Below are 19,752 nucleotides of genomic sequence, written 5' to 3' on the forward strand. Positions count from 1 at the left end.
CTCTCTCTCTCTCTCTCTTTTTTTTTACAGGCAGAGTGGACAGTGAGAGAGAGAGACAGAGAGAAAGGTCTTCCTTTTGCCGTTGGTTCAGCCTCCAATGGCCGCCACGCTGGCGCCCTGCGGCCGGCACACCGCGCTGATCCGATGGCAGGAGCCAGGTGCTTCTCCTGGCCTCCCATGGGGTGCAGGGCCCAAGGACTTGGGCCATCCTCCACTGCACTCCCGGGCCACAGCAGAGAGCTGGCCTGGAAGAGGGCAACCGGGACAGAATTCGGCGCCCCGACTGGGACTAGAACCCGGTGTGCCGGCACCGCAAAGTGGAGGATTAGCCTAGTGAGCCACGGTGCTGGCCCTCTCCTCTCCTTCCTTCCTTCCTTCCTTCCTTCCTTCCTTCCTTCCTTCCTTCCTTCCTCCCTCCCTCCCTCCCTCCCTTCCTTCCTTTTCATCCTGAAACACTTTTTTGTTTGTTTTAGGAATGCCTATTACCATCTACGTCACATTATGTTGTGTTTCCACGGCACATAGTTTGGGAAAAGCAACTCTAATACTGTGAGGTGTTTTCACTGGACTTCTGAGAATTTGTTTAAGTGGGTTTTTTTTTTTTAATGTTTGTAAAAGGGAAAGAAAAATAAGTAGGTTCTGCCTCTGGCATTACGACTCTTTGAATAAAAGAACTAGAACAAAATTGTGTTGAATTTCTAGGATCACAGAAAGTAAGAAAACTCTTCAAAGAAACCCCCAACTTACAAAAAGAACCCATGAGGTAAAGCCTGAGCACTGAGCCACATACTTGTGTACACACACATGCACATACACACGTGCACACACACACAGGAAAAATAAAGGCAGGGTACCTAAGGAAAGATGCCCACATAGGCAACCAGGAGACCACGCCATGAGCCAAAGGTAAGAGGAAGAGCTGAACTTGATAGTGAATTAAAATGAAATAAATTACAAACCCAGTGAAGATGCTGAGATGGTCCCAGATGGCATATCCTGGCATCTGGCAGAAACAAAAGAAAGTTCTCTATGGAGAAAAATATTTTCAAGTTGGTCACAGGTACAGATGGACCAATTGTGGCCTCAGATCAAGATCACCAAGCATAAGGAAACAAACATAAGGAAAAAAATGTTTAGGCCTACCAAGATTTAAATGTAATAATTATAACAGTTATAAAATAGCTGTGTAGGGGCCAGTGCTATGGCTCAGCAGGTAAAAGCTGCTGTCTGCAGTGCTGGCATCCCATATAGGTACCAGTTCAAGTCCCAGCTGCTCCACTTCTGATCCAGCTCTGCTAATGTTGGGAAGGTAGCAGAGGATGGTCCAAATCCTTGGGCCCCAGTACCCACGTGGGAGACCTGGAAGAAGCTCCTGGCTCCTGTATTCTATTTGTCCCAGCTCCAGTCTTTGCAGCCATTTGGGATGTGAACCAGCAGATGGAAAATGTCTATCTGTCCCTCTCTCTCTGTAACTCTTTCAAATAAATAAATAAATATTTAAAAAAAATAGCTGTGTAAATTTTTGTTTCATCTGAAAGGCAGAGTTACAGAGAAGCAGAGGCAGAGGCAGAGAGAGGAGAGAGGTCTTCCATCTGCTGGTCTATTCCCCAAATGGCTACAATGGCTGGAGTTGAGCCGATCCAAAGCCAGGAGCCAAGATCTTCTTCCAAGTCTCCCTTGCAGGTTCAGGGGCCCAAGGACTTGGGCCATTTTCCACTGCTTTCGCAGGCCATAGCAGAGAGCTGGAAGTGGAGCAGCCAGGACTTGAACTGGTGCCCATATGGGATGTGAGCACCGCAGATGGTGGCTTTACCCATTATGCCACAGCGCCAGCCCCAGTTATAATTAAGTTTTTTAAAAAGTATGAAAGAATGGGCCGGCGCCGCGGCTCACTAGGCTAATCCTCCGCCTGCGGCGCCAGCACACGGGGTTCTAGTCCTGGTCGGGGCGCCGGATTCTGTCCCGGTTGCCCCTCTTCCAGGCCAGCTCTCTGCTGTGGCCAGGGAGTGCAGTGGAGGATGGCCCAAGTGCTTGGGCCCTGCACCCCATGGGAGACCAGGAGAAGTACCTGGCTCCTGCCATCGGATCAGCGTGGTGCGCCGCCAAAGCACGCTGGCCGCGGCGGCCATTGGTGGGTGAACCAACGGCAAAGGAAGACCTTTCTCTCTGTCTCTTTCTCTCACTGTCCACTCTGCCTGTCAAAAAAAAAAAAAAAAAAAAAAAAGGTATGAAAGAATGAACACAACTTCCAAGAAGATGGAGTAGACAAATTTTTCCCAATATTTTCCACTAAGTACAACTAAAAAACCCTGCTCATACATAAAACAAATACAACACTAGAAGGTAGGGGAAAGATAGCAGGCTGTGCAGGTATCTCAGAACCCAAGAAACAATACAGTGGTAAGTCTCCTGGGTCGTATTTACCCCACATATCTCAGACTTGGGGCTAAAGAATCTAGCAACCGAGAAACACCAATGAGTGTACCAGAAGGAGTGTGAGTTTGGACAGAAGCTTGTTCTCTGTGGCCAAAATTCTGGTAAGGGGAAACTTGTCAAGACTGAAAACTTTGAGAGGTGGAGCAAGATGGTGGCTGAGACAATCTTCCCACAGAGACAACAATCTAAATAGCTATTTATGCACCAAGTCATCTTCAGAAGAACCAAGGAAGTCAGGTGAGATATCACAGTGCCTCATATTAATATAGTCATAAGAAAAGTCCCATAGAAAGAGTTGCCCATATCACCCATCCCCCAGCACCAAGGAGTACAGCATAGGGAGAGATATTTCCTACTTGGAGTAGAGACAGATAATTGAATCTCAGTGCCAAGCTCACTGGGATAAAACTGAGTGAGAACAGCAGGGCCTCCACTTCCAGGTTCCTACCTGTACAGAGTATCTGGAGCTTCCATAGGCAGCCCTGCCAGCCCTCTTCCAATTGCCTGGAGAAAGTGGGGTAGGACTCCAGCCAATACAGAGAGGGCAGAAGAGGGAGGTTAAGACCTCACCTTGTAGCTCAGAGGTCAGCCTGCCACCCTAAGACTCAATACTCCATAAACCCCAAAGGCCTGTATCCTCGGGCCAGTTCTCATAGACAGAACCTGCAGACTTGCCTAGCATAAGGCAGGGGCCTACATTCCAGCGGGATGAAATTGTTTCATCACCACCAATCTCAGGTGGGCCTAACTGACTGTGAAACCTAGGTGAGATCTACTTATTGCATGCCTTGGCACCTGAAACGTTGCCTCTTTACCTCTCCTACAACCTTGAACAGATAGCAAGGAATCATAGTACTTATTTTGGACTCGGTGCCAGGCTGGTAAAACTCAACCTTGAGCAGATCCTAACGGTTCCTATCCCCAGACCAGTAACTGCAGACTGAGACTCTATTATTTTTTTAAGATTTATTTATTTATTTATTTGAAAGGCAGATGTACAGAGAGGGAGAGGCAGAGGCAGAGAGAGAGAGAGAGAGATCTTCCATCTGTTGGTTTACTCCCCAAATGGCAGCAATGGTCAGGGCTGGGAAGACCAAAGCCAGGTGGCTTCCTCTATGTCTCCCCAGTGGGTACAGTGGGCCCAGCACTTGGGTCTTCTTCTGCTTCTTTCCCAGGAGCATTAGAAGGGAGCTGGATTGTAAGTGGAGCAGCTGGGACTAGAACCGGCACCCATATGGGATGCTGGTATTGCAGGCAATGGCTTAACTGGCTATGCTACAGCGCCAGCCTCCAGACTGAGCTTCTGGATTTCAATGCCAAGTGGCATTCTCTGGCCCCAGTTGATCAGTCCTATGCCTAACCAGCATCACCAATGTCTGGGAGAAGTGGCCTTGGCCAGGGAGTACAGATCAGCAACAGAGCATAGGAGAGTGGACTTCATTCCTACCCCTAGGCTGCTCTGGTTTGGGTAGGCTATGGTCTCTGAGTGTGACCTAGCATCATAGCTTGGTGGCCACAGAACTAAAAGTATAGGCCTAACCTAGTGCCAATGTCAGAAAAAGGCTTACATGGATAAACTACCTCTTTTGTAGGCCCTGCCCCAGTTCTTTATGAATAAGCCTGAACTTTGGGAGTACAGTGAAAGATATCAACAACAGACTTGTGGCAAACATGGCTTTGGCTTCTGTATAATAGCAAAAGTGCCCACAGGCTCAAAGTTAAGTATAATGCTTATAATGCCACAAAAAGCCAGTTTACTATAACTGATCCTTCAATGTACAGATGATATTGTATACCAATAAGTATCAAGAACTTCCAGCAAAACACGACCTCACCTAGTGAGTAACATAAGATGCCAAAAAGCACCATCTAGGAACTGAAATTTCCAAATATTCAGAGGAATATTTCAAAATAACTAGTTTAAGGAAATTCAACAAACTTGAAGAGAACATTGAGAAACTATGTAATACTCTAACAGATATTTGATAAAGAGATGGAAGTAATTAAATAAAATCAAATAGGAATCCTTCAACTAACTAGTACACTAACAAAAATTTAAAATGCAATAAAAGTCATCAACAGCAAAATAGAACAAGCAGAAGAAACAGTGAATTTTAAGACAGATTATTTGAAAATATACAATTGGAACAGAAATCAAGAAAGAGTCAGAAAAAAACTTACAGAAACTTTGGACACCACGAGAAAAAACAAATATTCCAATTATGGGGCCCAAAGCCATGGAAAATATGTTCTAAGCAATTATAACAGAAAACTTCTCAAACATAGAGAAAGACACAACTATTCAGGTACACACACAAAGATCTCCAGTCAGATTCGACCTAACCAAGTCTACCTGAAGACATCTAATTAGACTCTCCAAGGTTAAAAATAAAGAGAAAGTAATCAATGCTGCAAGTACAGAGAAGCAACTAACTCACAAAGACATACCAATTCACCTGATTGTAGACTTCTCAGCATAAACCTCACAGGTCATAAGGGAGTGAGAGGAGGTGGTCCTAGTACATAAGGTAATAACTGCCACCCAAGAACATGGTATCCAGCAAAGCTAACTACATTTCCAGGAAAACAAAAGCAGAGAAAATCTATCATCACCAAATTTGTCTTAGAAAAAAAATACCAAAGGGTGTCTTTCAAACTGAAAGAGACACTAAGAAGTAACAAGAAATTATTACAAATTATAAAACTCACTGCTAAGAGTAACCATACAAATTCAAAACACTATAACATTGTAAACATAGTATATAAACAATATATTTAGTGTGAAGACTAAAAAACAAAAAAATCTAAAAATAATTGCTATGTTATAATGTTAAGAGACATGCAATATAAAAAAGGGTAAAATTAAAACAAAAATTTTTCATGTGGGGAAGAGTGGAATGCTAGCATAGATGTCTTCTTTAATATCTCTCATCTCTTTATTCTTGTTTGCTTATTCCCCATATTTATAATTAATACTAAGTTGCTAATAATTTCAAAATAGCTTTTTGTAACAAAAAGAAGGTTTTTTTGGTAAGATTCATGGTAACCACAAAGTAAAAAATATATAATAGACTTACCAAAAGTAATAAGCAAGGAATCAAAACATACTATTGGAGAAAGTCACTTAACCATAAATGAAAACTGTAAGATAGGGGAGACAGAAAGAAACTACAATAAAACTAGAAAACAATTATCAAAATGGTACTAGTAAGGTTTTAAACTAACAATAATTGCATTAAATGTAAATGGATTAAAATTTCCAATTCAAAGACATAGAGTGACTACATGAATTTAAAAAACAAGATCCACTATATAATGCTTTAGACTGAAAGTGAAAGAGTGGAATAAGATCTTCTATGGAAATGGAACCCAAAGGAAAGCAGGAGTAGCCATATTTTTTTTTTCAGATACAATGGATTTTAAGTTAAAGGCAGTATCGCTTCTCGGCCTTTTGGCTAAGATCAAGTGAAGTTAAAGGCAGTAAAAAGAGACAAGGAAGGGAAGATCATTATATAATTATAAAATGTTCAATCCAGCAAGAGGAAATAACAATTGCGCGCGCATGTGTGTGTGTGTGTGTATTATCAGAACACCCAGATACACAAAGCAAATATTAATAGGCCTAAATGGTGAAATAAGGTCCAAAATATTAATAGTAGGGGACTTGAACACCTCACTTCCTATAATGGACAGGTTGTCCAGACAAACATCAAATAAACAAAGAAACAGCAGAATTAAATTCTACCCAAAATCAACTGGACTAGACAGGTATTTATGGATGTTATCCAACAGCTGCAGAATATGTTTTTTTCTCAGTAATACACAGAAAATTTCCCAAGATAGATTATATAGAAAGCAACAAAACAAATTTCAACAGATTTTTAAAAATGGAAATCATATTGAGCATCATCTATGACAATTTTATAAAATGATTTATCTACTGGAGATAGGGGAGAGGAGAGAGAAAGACTCCATCTATTGGTTCATTTCCCAAATACTCATGGCAGCTGAAGCTGGGCCGAGGCTGAAGTCAGAAGCTGGAAACTCAATCTTTGTCTCCCATGTGAGTGGCAGGAACCCAATTACTTGAACCACTGCTGTTATTTCCCAGGTCCCAGGAGGAAGCTGGATTCAGGAGCTAGAGATGGGTATCATATCATGCATTGATATAGGATGTAGGTATCTTATGTGATGTCTTACTACTAGGCCAAATTCCTACCCCTTTCTTCATTTTAGTTATATTTCAGTGCAATGTGACTTATTCAATAAGTAAAATTTGAAATGAAGTAAGCTAAGAAGATTTGTCATCAGCACAACTATCATACGAGAAGACTAATGGATATTTTGTGAATTCCAATGTTTGTTTTAAAATCTTTATTAGATAATTTTAATATCTCTGTCATCTCAGAATTGGTATCTACCATTTGGGTTTTTTTTCAGTACTTGAAATCTTCTTGGTATGGGGAATTTTGAACTGAAACCTATATGTTATTTTTTTTTTACTTTTTATTTATTTATTTTTTTGACAGGCAGAGTGGACAGTGAAAGAGAGAGACAGAGAGAAAGGTCTTCCTTTTGCCGTTGGTTCACCCTCCAACGGCCGCCGCAGCCGGCGCGCTGTGGCTGGTGCACCACGCTGATCCGATGGCAGGAGCCAGGTGCTTCTCCTGGTCTCCCATGGGGTGCAGGGCGCAAGCACTTGGGCCTTCCTCCACTGCACTCCCGGGCCACAGCAGAGAGCTGGCCTGGAAGAGGGGCAACCGGGAGAGAATCAGGCACCCCGACCGGGACTAGAACCTGGTGTGCTGGCGCCGCAAGGCGGAGGATTAGCCTACTGAGCAGCGGCGCCGGCCTGAAACCTATATGTTATTTAAAACTTCTTTTGAACTGGATTCTTCTTTCTTTTTTTTTTTTTTCACCCAGAAATTGCAACATTGCATTCATTTTTTTTAACTTTTATTTAATAAATATAAATTTCCAAGGTACAGATTATGGATTACAATGCCCCCCCCATAACTTCCCTCCCACTCGCACCCTTCCCTCTCCCATTCCATTCACATCAAGATTCATTTTCAATTATCTTTATATACAGAAGATAGATTCAGTATATATATATATATGTATTTTTTTTTTTTTTTGACAGGCAGAGTGGACACTGAGAGAGAGAGAGACAGAGAGAAAGGTCTTCCTTTGCCGTTGGTTCACCCTCCAATGGCCGCCACAGCTGGTGCGCTGCGGCCGGCGCACCGCGCTGATCCAATGGCAGGAGCCAGGAGCCAGGTGCTTTTCCTGGTCTCCCATGGGGTGAGATTCAGTATATATTAAGTAAAGATTTCAACAGTCTGCACCCACACAGAAACTTGAAGTGTAAAATACTGTTTGAGGCCGGCGCCACGGCTCACTAGGCTAATCCTCTGTCTTGTGGCGCTGGCACACCAGGTTCTAGTCCCGGTCGGGGTGCCCGGATTCTCTCCCGGTTCCCCTCTTCCAGGCCAGCTCTCTGCTGTGGCCAGGGAGTGCAGTGGAGGATGGCCCAAGTCCTTGGGCCCTGCACCCCATGGGAGACCAGGAGAAGTACCTGGTTCCTGCCATCGGATCAGCGCGGTGCGCTGGCCGCAGCGCGCTGGCCACGGCGGCCATTGGAGGGTGAACCAATGGCAAAGGAAGACCTTTCTCTCTGTCTCTCTCTCTCACACTCCACTCTGCCTGTCAAAAAAAAAATAAATAAATAAATACTGTTTGAGTACTAGTTATAGCATTAATTCACATTGAACAGCACATTAAGGACAGAGATCCTACATGAGGAGTAAGTGCACAGTGACCACAGTGACTCCTGTTGTTGACTTAACAGTTTGACACTCTTGTTTATGGCATCAGTAATCTCCCTAGGCTCTTGTCATGAGTTGCCAAGGCTACGGAAGCCTTTTGAGTTTGCCAACTCCGATCTTATTTAGACAAGGTCATAGTCAAAGTGGAGGTTCTCTCCTCCCTTCAGAGAAAGGTACCTCCTTTTTTGATGGCCCATTCTTTCCACTGGGATCTCACTCGCAGAGATCTTTCATTTAGGTGTGTTTGGTTTTTTTTTGTTTTTTTTGTTTGTTTGTTTGTTTTTTTGCCAGAGTGTCTTGGTTTTCCATGCCTAAAATACTCTCATGCGCTCTTCAGCCATGAACTGGATTTTTCCAACAACATTTCAATTCATTTTGAAACCAACAATGCTTCAATGAACACAACTGAACAAATGAAAAAAAAAAAAGGAATGTCTCAACAAAGAAAAATAAAGTTCAAAACTAAATAAAAGATAAGGAAAAATCAGTAGTGAATTTTAAAACTGAAAACTATGATCACCAAAATTAAAAGCTAGAGGATGGCTCAACAACTGAATGAAAGGAATAAATGAAAGAATCATCAACCTTAGAGGAAAGATCAATAGACATCACCCATTAAGAACAACAGAGAGAAAATTGACCTTAAAATGTTAAAACAGCCTTAGTACAAAATCATCTAACTTTCATGCCATCAGAGTTCCAGAGTGAGAAGAAATATAGGGTGAAGCTGGAAAAGTATACAAAGAAAAACAATGATTGAAAACCTCATAAACTTGGCAAGAGATGAAAACCTACAGACAGAACAGAACAAACCCAAAGAACTCCTCCCCACCAAGATATATCATAATTAAGCTTCTAAAACTGTAACACATATAAAAACTCCTTCCTTACAGGGGACAAACAGTTACAAGCAGATTTCTCACCAGAAATCATGGAAATCAATAAAAAATCAAACAATATCTTTCAAGTGCTGAAAATTATCAACCTAGAATCCTATACCTAGCAAAATTATACCTCAGTAATAAAAAGGAAATAAATTCATTCTCAAACGGGGGCAATTAAAGAGAAGAAAATCTGTCAATAGCAGACCTACCCTATAAGAAAGCTTAATTGAAATTCTACAACTAGAAAGGAAATGGTAACAGAAAGAACTTTGAGATATCAAAGAGGAACAAAGAGCACAGTAAATAAATGAATGGATAAATACAGTATGTTTTCTTTCTCTTTAAGTTTTTAAAGATTAGGATGATGGGGCCAGCATTGTGGCATAGCAGGTAAAGCCTGCAATTCTGGCATCCTGTATGTGTGCCAGTTGGTGTCCTGGCGGCTCCCTGCTAATGACCTGGGAAAAGCAATGGAAGATGATGCAAGTGCTTGGGCCCTTGCCAACTATGTGGGAGACCCAAATGAAGCTCTTGAGTTCGTCCTGATTCAGCCCTGGCCCTTGTGAGCACTGCAGGAGTGAATGAGCAGATGAAAAATCTCACTCTTCTGTCTCTCCCTCTTGCTCTGTAACTCTGACTTTCAAATAAATAATTTTTTTTTAAATTTAAGCTAATAGTTGAAGCAAAAAGTATAAAACTGGTGTGGTTATAAACATATGTACAAAAATATTTAATATAATTATATTAGAAATGGGGGAAGTTAAAGAGACATGAAAAGTAGGGATTGCGCTATGGTGCAGCAGGTTAAAACCCCAGCCTGCAGTACCAGTATCCCTTATGGGTGCTGCTTTGAGTCCCAGCTGCTCCACTTACAATCCAGCTCCCTGCTACTGTGCCTGGGAAGGCAGTGGAGGATGGCCCAAGTCCTTGGGCCCCTACACATGCGTGGAAGACCCAGAGGAAGCTCCTGGCTTCAGATCGGCGCAGCTCTGGCTGTTGTGGCCATCTGGGGAGTGAACCAGTGGGTTGAAGACCTCTCTCTCTCTCTCTCTCTCTCTCTCTCTGCCTTTTTGTAATTATGCCTTTCAACTAAATAAATAAATCTTTTTTAAAAAACAATCAGTTCATAAAGGAAATAACCATTGTAAGCACATATATAAACCACTGGACTACCCAAGTGTGTAAATCAAATACTCTTATAGCTAAAGGAAGGTAGAGACTCAACGATAGAAACTGTTTAAATCTTAGTATATACCGAGTTGATCTTCTGTATATAAAGATAATTTAAAATGATATTGATGAAGAATGGGATGGGAGAGGGAGTAGGAGATGGGATGGTTGTGGGTGGGAGGGAGGTTACAGGGGGAAAAGCCGCTATAATCCAAAAGTTGTACTTTTGAAATTTATATTTGTTAAAAAAAGGAAACATGTTAAAGGAATAAAAAAAAAAAGAAGTTGGGACCTCAACCTCCCACTTGTCAATGGACATATCATTCACACAGAAAATCAACAATGAAACACTGGATTTAAACTGTGATGCAGGCCAGCGCCGGGGCTCACTAGGCTAATCCTCTACCTTGCGGCGCCGGCACACTGGGTTCTAGTCCCGGTCGGGGTGCCGGATTCTCTCCCGGTTGCCTCTCTTCCAGGCCAGCTCTCTGCTGTGGCCAGGGAGTGCAGTGGAGGATGGCCCAAGTGCTTGGGCCCTGCACCCCATGGGAGACCAGGAGAAGTACCTGGCTCCTGCCATCGGATCAGCGTGGTGCGCCGGCCACAGCGCGCTGGCCACAGTGGCCATTGGAGGGTGAACCAATGGCAAAGGAAGACCTTTCTCTCTGTCTGTCTCTCTCTCACTGTCCACTCTGCCTGTCAAAAAAAAAAAAAAAAACTGTCCTGCAAATCAAATGGACTTAACATCTGTAGTATAAACACTTTGTCCCACAGCTGTAGAATACACATTGTTATCAGTATATTGAACATTCTCCTGAACAGACCCTACATTAGGACACAAAGCAAGCATCAACAAATTTTTAAAAATCGAAATAATAATCTCTCAGACTACAATGTAATCAAACTTCTTATCAACCAGGGGGACTGTGTAAATTAGAAAAATACATGGAAATTGAACCACATGTTTCTGCCAAGTCAATGGATCACTTTAGCCACTCTTATCAACAATGACTAGGAGTGATGCCATAGAAGTTAAGTGAGAAAGAAATGAAGGCATCGAGTTTGGAAAGGAGGAAGTCAAATTTTCCTTCTTATTTGCATTTGACATGATCCTATATAGAGAAAAGCTAAAATCTTCACCAAAAAAAAGAATACCCTGTTAGAACTGATAAATGGGAGAGGATTAAAATGGCAGAGTAAGATAGTTTTGAAAAAGTGGAAAGAGTGCAGTCTCCGTGAAGAGTCAGGGAGAAAACAGCAGAGGAAACTCTACACAAATTGAAGAGACACAGTGGACCTACATGGAGGGCGTGGACACCCACAACTCAGGACCCCAGCAGCCAAGAGCCTCCACAACAGCGTTGGAGAGTGAGGTGAGATCAGACTGCAGCAGCCTAAGCCTTTAGCAAAAAGGCTGTAGGAAGAGCCTAGAGGGAATCCATCTTGGAGCTCCATGGGGGATAGTGTACCTGCCTAACTGGAGGAGAAAAAACAAAAGAGGGGCACATTCCCCACTCCCCCCCCCCCCATCACCTTGCAACTGTGTCCTGTAACAAGCTGATAGAGAGCAGGCACCATTTTGGACATATGTAACAGCTGTGCCAGCTCATGTCAGTGCCCAGCAACCTGCCAAGTGGAGACTCCTGATTCTGGTGGGGAGAATGGACAGGGGGTCTGGGTGCTTGTGACTCTGGGAGGCTTGTGTGCTGGGACTGTGAAAACACTGAGGATGCTTGGGAAGATTCAGGGTGTGGCTGGGACTTTAAGCAGTCACTGTGGGAGGTTCCATGAGATCAGGGCTCCCTGGTTATCTGGAGAGGGACATTGTGGGGGAATCTGAGCTTACACTGAGGACTGCATAGATCCATTGTGTGTTCTTTGTGGTAGAGCAGACAAATAATATACCCACTTGGGCTAGTTTCATTGGAGGAGAGGAGCCCAGCTGAGTTTATGTCAACAGTTAGAAGAAACCTCCCCTCTGATTAAAAAAAGAGGATTTACCACACCAAACCTGGGTGTGTCATCTCAGACACCCTCTTCACCCTGGAGCACTAAACAGATATAACTGTTATAAATGTATATGCACCTAATTACAGGGCACCTGGCTATTTAAAATAAATATTAAAGGATCTAAAGAGAGACATAGACACAAATACAATAGTAATGGGGGATTTCAATACCCCACTTTCAGCAATGGACAGATCAACCAGATAGAAAATCAGCAAGTTGATCAACACTATAGACCAAATGGACTTAACAGATATCTACAGAGCTTTTCATCCTACAGCTGCAGAATACACATTCTTCTCAGCAGTGCATGGAACTTTCTCTAGGATTGACCACAGGTTAGGCCACAAAGCAAGTCTCAGCAAATTCAAAAAAATCAAAATCATACCATGCATCTTCTTGGACCACAATGGAATGAAGCTGGAAATCGGCAACTCAGGAATCCCTTGAATATATGCAAACATATGGAGACAGAACAACATGCTCCTGAATGAACAGCGGGTCATAGAAGAAATCAAAAGAGAAATAAAAAACTTCTGGAAACAAATAAAGATGAACAACTCAACATATCCAAACTTATGGGATACAGCAAAAGCAGTGTTTAGAGGAAAGTTTATAGCAATAGATGGCCTACTTCAAGAAATTGGAAAGGCACCAAAAGATGAGCTGTCAATGCATCTCTAGGATCTAGAAAAAACAACAGAAAACCAAGCCTAAAACTAGTAGGAGAAAAGACGTAATTAAAATTAGAGAAGAAATCAAGAAAATTGAAACAAAAATACAAAAAGATCAGCAAAATGAAGAGCTGTTTTTTTAAAAAATAAACAAAATTGATACACCATGGCCCAACTAACCAAAAAAATAGAGAAGACCCAATCAATAAAACTAGAGATGAAAAAGGAATGTAACAACAGACCCCATAGAAATAAAAAGAATCATCATAAATTACTACAAAGAGCTGTATGGCAACAAACTGGGAAACCTGGAAGAAATGGATAGATTCCTGGACACATACAACCTACCTAAATAGAGCCATGAAGTCATAGAAAACCTAAACAGACCCATTACCAAGATGGAAACTGGATCACTTATAAAGACCCTCTCAACAAAGAAAAGCCCAGGACCAGATGGTTTCACTGATGAACTCTACCAGAAATTTCATCATCAGCACCTTTATGAGCCAAGATGTCAAAGAGGTGCCTGTATTCCTATATTTATTGTAGCACTGTTCAGAACATAGAGGGTGTGGAGTCAACCTAGGTGCTCCATTGGTAGATGAATGGATAAAAAGCACATGGTTGGGGCTGGTGATGTGGCATAGTGGGTAAAGCCACTGCCTGCAGTGCCAGCATCCCATATGGGTGCTGGTTGGAGTCCTGGCTGCTCTACTTTTGATCCAGCTCTCTGGTATGGCCTGTGAAAGCAGTGGAAGATGGCCCAAGTCCTTGGACCCTGTTGGAGACTCAGAAGAAGCTCCTGGCTCCTGGTTTCAGATTAGCAAAGCTCTGGCTATTGTGGCCATCTGGGGAGTGAACCAGCAGATGGAATACCTCTCTCTCTCTCTCTCTCTATCTCTATCTCTGCCTCAACCTCTCTGTAACTCTGCCTTTCAAATAAAATAAATAAATAAATATATTTTTAAAAAGAACACATGGTTACCCATATGGAATGGAATAATACTCTGCTATAAAAAAGAACACAGGCCTATCATTTGCAGCAACACAGATGAGTCTAGATAACATTGTGTTAAGTAAAACAATTCAGCATAGAAAGAAAACTATTGCATGTTCCCATTTACATGTGAAAGTTGATCTCACAGAAGTAGAGAGTAGAGTAGTGATTACCAGAGGCCAGAAGGAGGAGAAGGGAGAGAGAGGAGCATGGTTGATGGGTACAAGGGTGCAGTTGGGTGGAGGAGTAACTTGTGATGATCTGTAGCACAGTGAGGTCACTGTTAAGAAAAGTTAGTTGTATGTCTCAAAATAGCTAATAGGATTCTGAATGTTCCCAACACAAGTGATAAAAGTTTGAATTGATGAATATGCTAATTCATCTGATCATTACATGTTGTAAACATGCACTGAAATTCCACACTGTATCCCATAAGTATGTACAATTATATGTCAATTATGATAAAAACCTGCACACATTTAAAAAATACAGAGATCTGTAGAGTGGATTTTAAAAAACACATCCAACTATTATCTGTCTACAAGAAACACTCCAAGTATAGTAACATAAGCAACTTATAAGTTAAAAACTGAAAAAAGATATATCACTAAAATATGAATCCAATAAAGCAGCACTGGCTATACAATACCAAATAAAGTAAACTTCAAAGCAAAGAAAATTACCAGAAACAAAGAGACATTATATAATATAAAAGAATACAATGTGCTGAAACATGTAAAAATCTTAAATGTGCATAAAAGCAAAAGAGCTTTAAAAAATAAAAACCTGATGGAACTAAAGGAGAAATAGATAATCCAAAATTATAGTGAAAAATTTGAATGCCCCCTCAACAATTAATGTATGAACTAGTCAGAAAATCAGCAAGGATGCAGAAAAATTCAACAACACATCATTCAACACAATCTAAATGACATTCATAGAACACGCCACCCACCAGTAGCAGAATACACATTACTTTCAAATGTCCACAGGATATGTTCTAAAATAGACCATATCCAGGCCATAAAAAATGCCTCAAAAATTTAAAATAGTTGAAATCCACAGAGTCTGTTCTCCAATTACAACATAATAAAACTATAAATTGGTAATTGAAAGAAAATCTCTGAACACTTAGAAACTAAACAACACATTTCTAAATCATCTCTGGATCAAAGAAGTCTCAAGAGAAATGTTTAAAAACATATGCATTGAACCAGATGAAAATAAAAAATACAATATATCAAAACTGGTGGGACATGACCAAAGCACTAAATGCATAGATTGAGGAAAGTCACACAATATTTACACAAACTAATATTCATACATAAATCTGTACATATGTGTTATCCAAAAATTTGTTCATGATAGCCAAATTCATAATCTGTCCAGATGTCCTTCAGTGGGTGAATGGTTAAAGAAACTGTGATATATCCATAATCATGACTACTACTCAGCAATAAAAAGAATACACTGTTGACACATGCAACAATCTGGATGGACCTGCAAAGAATTGTGGAGTCAGAAAGCTAATTTCAAGTTCTATGGAAACTATTATTTATTTGTATAACATTCTGGAAAATGACAAACTTTCTGGTTTCCAGAACTCAAGGAGTGAATGAGGTGGGAGGGAAGTGGGTAAGGCTACAGAAGAGATCACGCGGTGATGGAAATGTTCTATACCTAGACTGTAATAATAGCAATATCCCAGGTGTATGAAAGTCTTGCGAGCTATTAGCATTATATGAACACCTTGTATCATTTCCCACCACTTCATGTGAATTATTTAAGTGACATCTAAAAATAAGTAAATAAATAACATAATAAACTATCAAAATTGTCCAAAATTTTAAAAACTTAGATGGAACTATTAGCACCCATTTTTCTTCCCTCTTTAATCACCGAGTTCCTCTCTCTAAGGAATAAGACATGAAAATTGCTGCTTTAGTATTGCCTGGAGGAGTCCGGAGGGCCAAGAAGCCAAGCAAGCCCTCCCCTCACACATCCAGAACCCATCCCTTTATGGTTCTAGTGAAAACCCTTGCTGCAAACTTAGGCTGTGCCAGCCCTCTCAACTTTATTCTTTGAGTTCAGATTTTGATAAATTTTGTCCATTGGAATCTGTCTAAAAGAGTTTCCTGCTGGTGATGGCAGCATGTGGGATTTCTTACTATCAGAAGCCCCATAAAACAATTTCTACATCTGGCTCGGTAGGGTCACAAGGAATTAGCAGAAGCCCACACTGCAATGCCATCAGCAGCAGAGTTAGTCTTCTAGGGAAGACAAGCTTGAACTAGCACCAAAGTCTTGATTTTTAGGTTGGCCCCTGCCTATGCCATCTTCTTCCTCCAATATGCACATTTTTAAAGGTTCAAGAGGCCACTCAGCGGACAGCAGAGACAAGAAGCCATAGGAAGGAAAATACAGTTCTCATCATAACCTGGTCAACCCTCTCTATTAGATCATTTCCTCAAGTACAGTAATCACTGTCACCTTCACATTGCCAGCCCCCTTATTCCTTTTCAAAGTGACCCTTTTTAGAGATGCCTGCATCCCAAACTGGAGTGCTCGAGTTAGAGTCCTTGCTTGGCTCCCAGTTCTACCTTCCTGCTCATGCTCATGCTTGGAGGCAGCAGGTGATGGCTTAAGTACTTGGGTCCCTGTCACTCTCATGAGTTCTGGGGTCCTGGGATCCTGGCTTCAGTGGCACTAGGAGAATGAAAAGCAGATAGGGTGTCTCTCTCTCCAATAAATAAATATATTAATTAATTTTAAACATCTGAACTTAACCAAACCTAGATTTAATTCTAAGAGAGACATTATAAATCATACCTGTCATATGTCAGAGTCAATGTCCACCCTTCTTTGGTCTAACAGAAAGGAACTTAATCTCATATATAAGAGGATAATATGGAAGTCATTGTGAGAGTACAAGAAATGTGAATGATGTTAGATAGTTGACACTGCAACATAAAAAGTTAGGAACTGAATTATGTGAGTGTCTTAGTTTTACTCAACATTTTTCCTGATAGCACTTGACACATACTTCAACATCTTATATAGAGGAGTTTGAAATGTGAGTCCATAAGGTAAAATCTTATGGTTTAAAATTGTTTTGCTTTCAGAATAGAAGTGTCTATCTATAACAAATACTTCCTTTTTGTTCCTAATGAAAAGAAACACTGTTGAAGAACTGTTGAAGAATAGGGTATCTTTTTATATATATATTTTAACATTTCAACAATGTATTAAGCAACATATTTAAAAAGTGAGTTTTATCACATAAATAATAAATAACATTTCAACTCAGAACTCCTTGAATACGCTCTCAGTGGAAGTGAGTAGTTCCTCTGCATGCATTTCCCTTCATGAAAAATTTATTCAAGAGGTCACCAAAGAGCACTGAGAGGATCAAAACTCATTAGCTGTGTAACCATGTAATAGCTATGAGATCACTTGCTATCACCATGATTTTGAGCAAATTTCTTTTTCCTCTGTTGCATTTACCAACTGAGTAAGTAGGTACTTACTTCTTGAAGATAATTACCAAGCAGGTCTCTGTTCTACTTTGGTAACATAGGACTCCCATTCCATACCATTCTATTTCATTCTACAATATGGATTAATTGGTTTATGACATAACTCAAAATACTATGAGAGAAAATGCATATTCCTTATGCTCAGTGTTCAACAAACTATGTCTACTTGAAAGAACCATGGTAGTAAAGGTTTCAATTAGAAATAATGTTTTAAGTCTAAACAGATGGCAAGGAAATATGGCATGTGGGCAGAACGTGCACAGACAAATGACTAATAGGGGGAAAAGTCATTTAGCACTAGATTCTTAGGAACTTGGATATGGGAAAGACCTTAAGGAACATTTGTACCAATGGAAAAATTTGCCTCCGACAGTCAGAATAGATGGATCTCTGATAAGTTAGTGAATACTGCATTTTGTAAGTTCAAGACTGTTTTAAGCAGTTCATTCATTCCTGGTCAGATTACTTAGAAAAGTCTTCTTCAGAATGAACCAAATTCTCTCTTTATAACTGTCAAACTCTGATTCTAATTTCACTCCGTGGTGTAAGACAGAAAACAATTTTCTCCCTTTCTTACCTGGTAGCCCTTCCAGTATTTGCTGACAGTTGGTCTGTCTTCCCTGGCCTTCTCAGTTTCAGGGTATATAAATGTTATATGAAAGTCTTGGCAGAGCTGGCTCTGTGGTATAGCGGGTTAAAGTCCCTGCCTGCAGTGCCAGCATCCCATATGGGCACCAGTTCAAGTCCTGGCTGCTCCACTTCCTATCCAGCTCTCTGCTGTGGCCTGGGAAGGCAGTGGGAGGTGGCCCAAGTCCTTGGGCCCCTGCACCTGTGTGGGAGACCCGGAAGAGGCTCCTGGCTTTTGGATCTGCTCAGCTCTGGCTGTTGTGCTCATCTGGAGAGTGAACCAGCAGATAAAAGACTCCTTTCTCCTCTGGCTCTACTTCTCTCTGTAATTCTCTTTCAAATAAATAAAATAAATCTTTAAAAAAAGGAAAGTCTTGGCATATATAAGTACAGTCTATTTATAACAAAGTCAAACTAACTACCCTATCCTGCTTTGAAAATAGCCTGCGGAGAGTCAGAGAAACTATATCATTGAATGCCAGAAAATTTAGAGTTGGATCATTGGGTCTTGGCTCTAGCAGTTTCTAAATGTATAACCTTGGGGGAAATCCTGTGGATCTAGCTTCTTGTAATGTCCTTCTAATGTTTTGTTATTAATTTTAAGATAATTTTATCATTTATCAAGTGAATTGGTAATATTCCTTTTTCTACTGAAAGAATTTTGTATAAAGTCTATTTCTAGTGACAAAGAAAAGAAAGTTTCAAAAAGTGGCAAATAACACCTTGACAAATTCCTATCAGGTAAAAGATCTCTTTCAAACCTGCCTTTATTCCAATATTAACCAAAAACCATTCCTTTATTCTTGTTAGAGAATCATTATTCTAGTTCTAAGTCCTTGCTGGACACAGAAGAATTAAGAAAGAATTAAATTAGGGGTTTAAGAGTTTTCCAGCACCTTTAACCATTATCCAATTTTATATAAATATATACATTTGTATATAAACATAAAAATGCAATAAAAGTCATATAATACAAACTCTTACTATACATGCAATGCACTGTGATATTTGTATTCTAGTCTACTTCTTTCTTTTGAAGGACATTCTGTCTGCAGCCAGTACTGTGGAGTAGTAGGTTAAGCCTCTGCCTGAGGTGCCAGCATCCCATTTTGGTGCCAATTAGTTTCCTGGCTACTCCTCTTCCTATCCATCTCTCTGCTAGTGGCCTGGGAAAGCAGCAGAAGATGGCCAGGTGCTTGGGCCCCAGTACCCATGTGGAAGACCCAGAGGAAGTTCCTGGCTCTGGATCAGCCCAACTATAGCCATTGCAGCCATTTGGGGAGTGAACCAGCAGAAGGAAGACCTCTCTCTCTGTTTCTCCCTCTCCCAGTCTGTAAATCCTCCTCTCAAATAATAAATAAATCTAAAAAAATGATGACCTTCTGTCTGTGACTGACTCAGTTAATTTCATGACCCATTGATATGTCACCACATACAGTTTTAAAAATTACTTTAGAGGTCTTGGGGTTTGTTTAGACCATGGCATTAATTATCTGTATGACCCAAGTTACTTAACTTCTCTGTATCTTAAATTCCTGAAATGCTACTGAGCTCATAGATTTGCTGAAAGAATAATGTGAAATGCATGTTTTA

General features: G+C 40.8%; 1 protein-coding gene across 1 annotated transcript in view; it reads left to right on the forward strand.

Annotated features, from left to right (window-relative positions):
- The window catches only part of LOC149126598 (uncharacterized), a 141,567-nt gene extending 122,027 nt beyond the window's left edge, over positions 1 to 19,540 (forward strand). Inside the window, exon 3 of the mRNA XM_089333038.1 lies at positions 19,322 to 19,540. The gene's annotated coding sequence lies outside the window, so the exon portion shown is untranslated. The remainder of the gene's footprint in view (positions 1 to 19,321) is intronic.
- Positions 19,541 to 19,752: the final 212 nt, after the last annotated feature.

The sequence above is a fragment of the Oryctolagus cuniculus genome, chromosome 5 (genome assembly GCF_051225735.1).
Source record: "Oryctolagus cuniculus isolate XC-2025 breed Fujian yellow rabbit chromosome 5, ASM5122573v1, whole genome shotgun sequence".
Taxonomy (NCBI): domain Eukaryota; kingdom Metazoa; phylum Chordata; class Mammalia; order Lagomorpha; family Leporidae; genus Oryctolagus; species Oryctolagus cuniculus.